The sequence below is a fragment of the Mustela nigripes genome, chromosome 3, assembly GCF_022355385.1.
Source record: "Mustela nigripes isolate SB6536 chromosome 3, MUSNIG.SB6536, whole genome shotgun sequence".
NCBI lineage: Eukaryota > Metazoa > Chordata > Mammalia > Carnivora > Mustelidae > Mustela > Mustela nigripes.
The window spans coordinates 145,103,785-145,110,182 of record NC_081559.1 but is presented as its reverse complement, the minus strand read 5'-3'; the positions used below and the strand labels follow the sequence as shown (position 1 = coordinate 145,110,182).

Genomic DNA, 6,398 nt, shown 5'->3' with positions numbered 1-6,398 from the left:
AGAGAGAGAGAGAGAGAGAGAGAGAGAGAGAAGCAGGCTCCCTGCTAAGCAGAGAGCCCAATGTGGGACTCGATCCCAGGACCCTGAGATCATGACCTGAGCAGAAGGCAGTGGCTTTAACCCACTGAGCCACCCAGGTGCCCAGCATGTTTAACTTTTAAAGAAACTGTCAAACTGTTTTCCCAAGTGGATGTACTATTTAACATTCCCACCAACAGTATATGAGAATTTTAGTTTCTTCACATCCTTGCTAGCAGTTGGTATGGAAAATCTTCTTAATTTAACTATTCTAATATGCATATAGTGTCGACTGGTCTCTTTATTTTCAGTGTCTATGTTTAGATACATTCAGCTTTCCATGAATTTACTTTGTACTTGATTTGGTCCCTTAGTCTTTTATAGTGTTACTATAGTTAGATATCTGGCTTTCCTCCTGACCTCTTAATGAGATTCTTTCAACATAGATCTTTGTTAATAAGGACATAGGCTAGAACTTTTACAAAATGGAAACTTTTATAATTTTATTATCTGAATTAGTGTTTCCCAACTCCAAGGGGGCCTGTTAAAACTCAGAACATCTGCAGTGGATAAGGACATGTATGGGTCCTGGCAACATACATTTTTGAGTTTACAAGTCAGGTAGATAAAAATAAGCACAGTGTTGAAATAATGCTTTTATTAATTAGGGATCATGAACTTTTGTTACTTTCACATAGTTTTAGCAATGGGAGAAGTGTTGGGAAATCTCTAGTTCTCAAATTTTCTGATCCAGAGAAGGACATCCCAGTTTCCCAAATTCTCACAGTATAAAGGGCAGAAATACTGCTAAAACTTCTTGGTTCCCTGTGCTTTTTCTAATACATTGTATTCTTTTGCAATTTCAATTTAATTTTAGATTATTTCTTTATTAAATCAATGTATTTGGCAAAAATTTTTAGTATCTTTATTTTATAATTTTTCAATCTTTTGGGAATAGGAAAAACACTGTTGAGTGACAAGTAGAGCCAATTAAGTATATTGACTCTGGGGAAGAAACTAAACTAAAATTCACTGTATTCCTTTCTTGGATAAATAAACATGGATAAGAAAACATAACAATCACAGTCATTGTTGTGGCCATCATCATTGTCATCACTGATTGTTAGTTCAGTCATTTAATTAATATCAATCCTTGAAAATTAATCAGGTCTTCTAAGACCGGTGAGAAATACAATTATTGGTCAAACACCATAAGAACATGTGCAAGTTGGTTGAGTCAGAGGACATTGGAAAAGAGAAGCAGTTAGCAAATGGGTCTGAGACTTTCTACCAGTTAGAAGGACTAACCTTGTAAGAGAAGCAGAGTGTATTCAGAAGATATTATCTCCAACTTCTCTTGACTAGAGATATACCACCAAGCATCTTGCATGGAGAGGGTTTTAGCCCTAGGTAAAATCTGACAAATCAAAGTTGAGAATGGAAAAGACCTACTTCACCTCAAACCAATTATTGCCTTTATTGATTCAGGGCCAACTTACCTATTAGGCACAAGAGGTATAGGTACATGCCTATAATATTTTTAGAGATCCATGAAAGTCTTTTAATTTCTTTTAAATTTATAAGGAAAAGAACTTTTATTTATTTATTTTTTTTAGGAAAAGAAGAACTTGGGGTTATGGACATTGGGGAGGGTATGTGCTATGGTGAGTGCTGTGAAGTATGGCGATTCACAGACCTGTACCCCTGGGGATAAAAATATGTTATATGTTTATAAAAAAAATAAAAAATTTAATAAAAAAAATAAAAAGAAGAAGTTTTAGTGTCATTTACATGTCTTGTTTCTCATATTACCAAAAACCCATGAAAATCTATCAGATTTTGCCTAAAACAGAAAAAACTTAAATACTGAAATCCTTAAAATAATATAATTTTCATATTAATATAACTATGGTGGGAGGGACCTATGAAAGCAAAAAGGGGTTCATGAAAGTCACAGTGCTGCCCTGCATTGATCCATTGATTTTCAGTATATTTGCTACTGCTTGATGGATTCATCCATTGCTAAACTTTGGTTCCAGTACTTTTTTAGGGTGGTGAATTCTAATAAACTCCCTAAACAACAGTGCTGCCAGATGTAAACTTTTGATTGTTTTCTAGTTATTCGCCAAATTGTGGCCAATGGAACATTTCTTTTTTTTAAGATTTTATTTATTTATTTGACAGAGAGAGAGATCACAAGTAGGCAGAGAGGCAGGCAGAGAGAGAGGAAGAGAAGCAGGCTCCCTGCTGAGCAGAGAGCCCGATGCAGGGCTCAATCCTAGGACTTTGGGATCATGACCTGAGCCGAAGGCAGAGGCTTTCACCCATTGAGCCACCCAGGTGCCCCACAGTGGAACATTTCTAATGTCACTTGCTCTTTTAGCTCCCGATTTGTTCCCCAGTCCCCAAATTTTCCTGGTGTTCTTTCCTACAGAGCATATTCTAGAACACTCAAACAATACAAAAATAGATAGAGGGTCAGGGAAACCTGTCATGGACAAATAATGATAATTTACAGTTGCAAATTTCATTACTATTTAGTCATTCAAACAATTATAGAAAAGAGTAAAGTTAAGCTAATGGTGGGCCATTGAAAAGAAATGATCTTTTAGGGACATTTATGAGATTCCTTTCTGCCTTTCACATTTGTGTACTTTGAGTGAGAAGTAGAGCCAGGTGTAGAGAATGGCTGGAGAAACAGCAGGACTCATTCTGAAAATGCTAGTGCTCACGTTTAGGCCCTCCCTGGCCATCACCAATGTCCAGTGAATTTCTATATGCAATTAATTACTTAGAAGATTAGTTTTCTCTTTGTAATTTCAAATCTTAGTGCCACAAAGTTGAAAAGTTCGAGTTAAAATGAAAGAATAATGCATAAAAAAAAAAAAGGATCTTAGAGGCTGGCAATTAGATAATATTTAAGCATGATCTTAAACCAACTTTAAGACTAGGTGCTAATTATTTATTGCAATTCTGTATCAGGAAGATTTTTGACAAGGGTGTTTAGATATAATGTAGCTGATAGCCCTGATTTAAATACAAGGCAGTGTTTTGGTGGGGGCGGGGGTAGTTGAATTCTACCTGCTTCAATGTCAAAAATATAACTTATTCCTTTCCTATCTATCTTTGGGCAGCTTGGCAAGAGCTGATTAACTGATTATATCCACCTTTTCCTGCTCCACATTATTTTTCAAGCATGTTGATTTCCCTTGAAAGCCAGAGACTAGTCATTTCAACATAGCTTTTAAAAAATTCTTTTGTAGTTTAATTAAATCTTCTTGTTTTTAGGAAATGCCTTATATTCTTTCTGAATAAAGAGTCTAAAAGGCTAGACACTGGAGGAAAGTTAGCTGCATTTAGGTAGTTAAAGTCAAATTCCTGAATTCCTATCTATTAGAGACATAGTTTGAAATCTGTGCCTAGCAGACTTTTCAGAGGATCTCTTTCACAATTATTGAACATGCATACTAATGTGATTATAAAGCTTTTTTAAAATGATAGTTTACATAGTGTTGGTCAACATCACTGTCATCAACAAAGACACTAGACTGAGCTGGGAGTCGTAACCTAGAGTTAGGAAAGGTTGTCGCCACAAAGCGATGTCTTCCTCGGGTCCAGTCAGTGCTGGGACCAAAAGTTCTTCAAGAGTTCAGAGAAGGGAAGGGAGTAAACCCAGGGTGGGAGCAAGGAGGGGATGGATTGTAAATGAGAGAAGGGGTTGAAGGAGGGAACTGGGGGAAAGTGATGGTGTGACCGTAGGGAAGCAGGATGAATCCTTGGTAATGACGGATGAGAAACAAGTTATTGAATGGGAAATTTTACAAATGTAAAGGACAGGAAGAGATGATCAGATCTAGCCTCCTAGATTTAGGCAGGTAAGGTCTTACTATCCTGTTTACAGATAAAACATCTGAGGCCAAAATATCTGGAGAGGTCAAATGAGGGGACTAAGTCCTTAGCCTGGTGATTTTTCCCCAAACTTCCAGAAGAGATTTTTAAATGTAGACTTTGGGGCTCAAACCCTAGGGAGTCTGACTCGGGGGATGGGACCTGGGATGTCCATTTTTTGTGATACTCTCAGTTGGTTTCCAGATGGGAGAACCTCACCAAAGAGATGGTGCTTTGATATGATAGGTTCTCAGGGAACACCTTTTGCCATATTCACATTTTAAGATGAATCCTAATAAGTTTTCATTAACTTTGGGTAGATGGACAAATGGGGTTTATCCCATTACTGGCATTTTTTTAATCCATCTTCCTAGTTCTCAAAAAATTTTTCACAACCAGAAAATGGAGGCTTACCATCACTGCTCAGGAATTTAAAAAGATGGACAAATATGTGGGTCCTCAATACAATAGTATAATAAGGGTCCGGCCAAAGACCTGAGAACATGGAAGAAAGTAGAATACTAAGTTAAAACCCTAGGTTTGAGTCCTGACTTGCTACTTAAACTGCCTATTGATGCTGTATAAGTATTTTAATCCATATGCTAGATTATCATATATATACTTGGGCCAATAAGACTTCTACCGGTTATGTTCCAAGATTATGGAAAGGACAAAAGGAGATTGTGTGGCAATTTTCTAAAACTATGAAGACCAACACAAGTTTTTTGAAAAGTGGTAATAAGGATCAGTTACTTTATGTAATTACTATGACATTCCTACTATAAGTAAGCCATTGTAGAAGTTACAGGGAAGAAGGATCCTCAGCTCTGCTCTCAAGCAGGCCCAAGCCCATAGATGAGTTATACCCTTCCCAGTTTGCTCATTCCTATTGTTTTGTGGTCCCTGACATTGATCAGAGAATGCAGCCACCGAAAAGCAATGCCTTGACTGTCCCCTTCTCCAAGTTTAAGACCTGGAACAATTAGTGAGAGGTTGAAAATAATTGTAAATGTTTTATTCCTTTTGCTACCTCTTTTTTCCTCTTCCTCTGAAGGCTGAAGAGGTCTAGAGACCTGTGTGCATTCTTGGGAAATACGACACTGGGAAAGTTTTAAGAAGGCCATAGTAGGGGCCTGGGAAAGGAAATGCAGACTTGCTAGTATAATCTCCTTCCAGATCAGGCTCTTTCAGACAAGTAAAGGGTCTTTTTGAAGTTTCTACATTTTGTGGCTTATCTCATTAGGGCTGAAGTCATGATAGTGGTGGTGGATGGAAGAATGTATGTTTGGCTCCACTTAATATACTTTTTTGGACCCTAAGCAGAGGGATAAGCAGCTGCATTCAAAGCTAAATTTGAAGCAGTGAAGGAATCCTATTGAAAACAAGTTTACAATGAGCTACGGTGGCGGGAGTGAGGACAGGACAGGCGTTTAGAAAGTTTCTTCTCCTCTTTGACTGAGTTTTAGTTGAAAAGAGTGCAGCTGACACTATAACCAAAGGAGGCATGATGCTTCCAGAAAAATCTCAAGGAAAAGTATTGCAAGGAACAGGAGTAGCCGTTGGACCGGGCTCTAAAGGAAGGGGTGGAGAGATTCAACCAGTGAGTGTGAAAGTTGGAGACAAAGTTCTCCCAGAATGTGGAGCACTGAAGTAGATCTAGAAGACAAGGATTATTTCTGATTTAGAGACGGTGACATTCTTGGAAAGTATATAGACTGAAATTAATCATTTTTTTAAAAATTTAATTTCTTTTCAGTGTAACAGAATTCATTGTTTATGCACCACATCCAGTGCTCCATGCAATACGTGCCCTCCATAGTACCCACAATCAGGCTCCCCCAACCTCCCACCCCCCGCCCCTTCAAAGCCCTCAGATTGTTTTTCAGAGTCCATAGTCTCTCATGGTTCACCTCCTCCTCCATCACATGAAGCTTCCAATTCCACTAAAGTGAAATTTCATCATGTAAATAATTTCCACGTTTCTGTTTTATAATAAACAAATGGTAGCCAAGCTAAATAACAATAATAATAATAAAAATAAAACAAGTTTACAAACAGTATAAGTCAGGATGTGATTAGTGCAATGGTATTTCAGAGAAGGGAGACTGCTATCAACAGGACATGTATTTTTGCAAAAAGCAAATGACAGTAAACAGTGATACAGTAGTGAAGAGAGTGGGGTATTGAAAACCACAAGACTACAGGACCATAGAGCCTCTCCGTGTGATCCCAGACAAACTGCCCTTCTGGGGGCCCTTTATGCCCATCTTAATTCACTCTCCCTTCATCTTTCTGTAATTAGTATTAATTGCATTAATCTTCTAATGGTCTTCTAGTCACAACTGCCAGTCACTCTTTAAACCAGGTCACTCTGCAACCAGAATTAGCTCGTTAGAACTGGAATCTGATTTCACAACTAACTCTCCTATCAGAAAGACTTCACGACTCTCCTTTTGGTGATAAATGCCTTCACCTGATCTGTGGTTCCAGAA

General features: G+C 37.9%; 1 pseudogene; it reads left to right on the top strand.

Moving 5' to 3' along the window:
- The window catches only part of LOC132014564 (10 kDa heat shock protein, mitochondrial-like), a 15,044-nt pseudogene extending 9,419 nt beyond the window's left edge, over positions 1-5,625 (top strand).
- Positions 5,626-6,398: the final 773 nt, after the last annotated feature.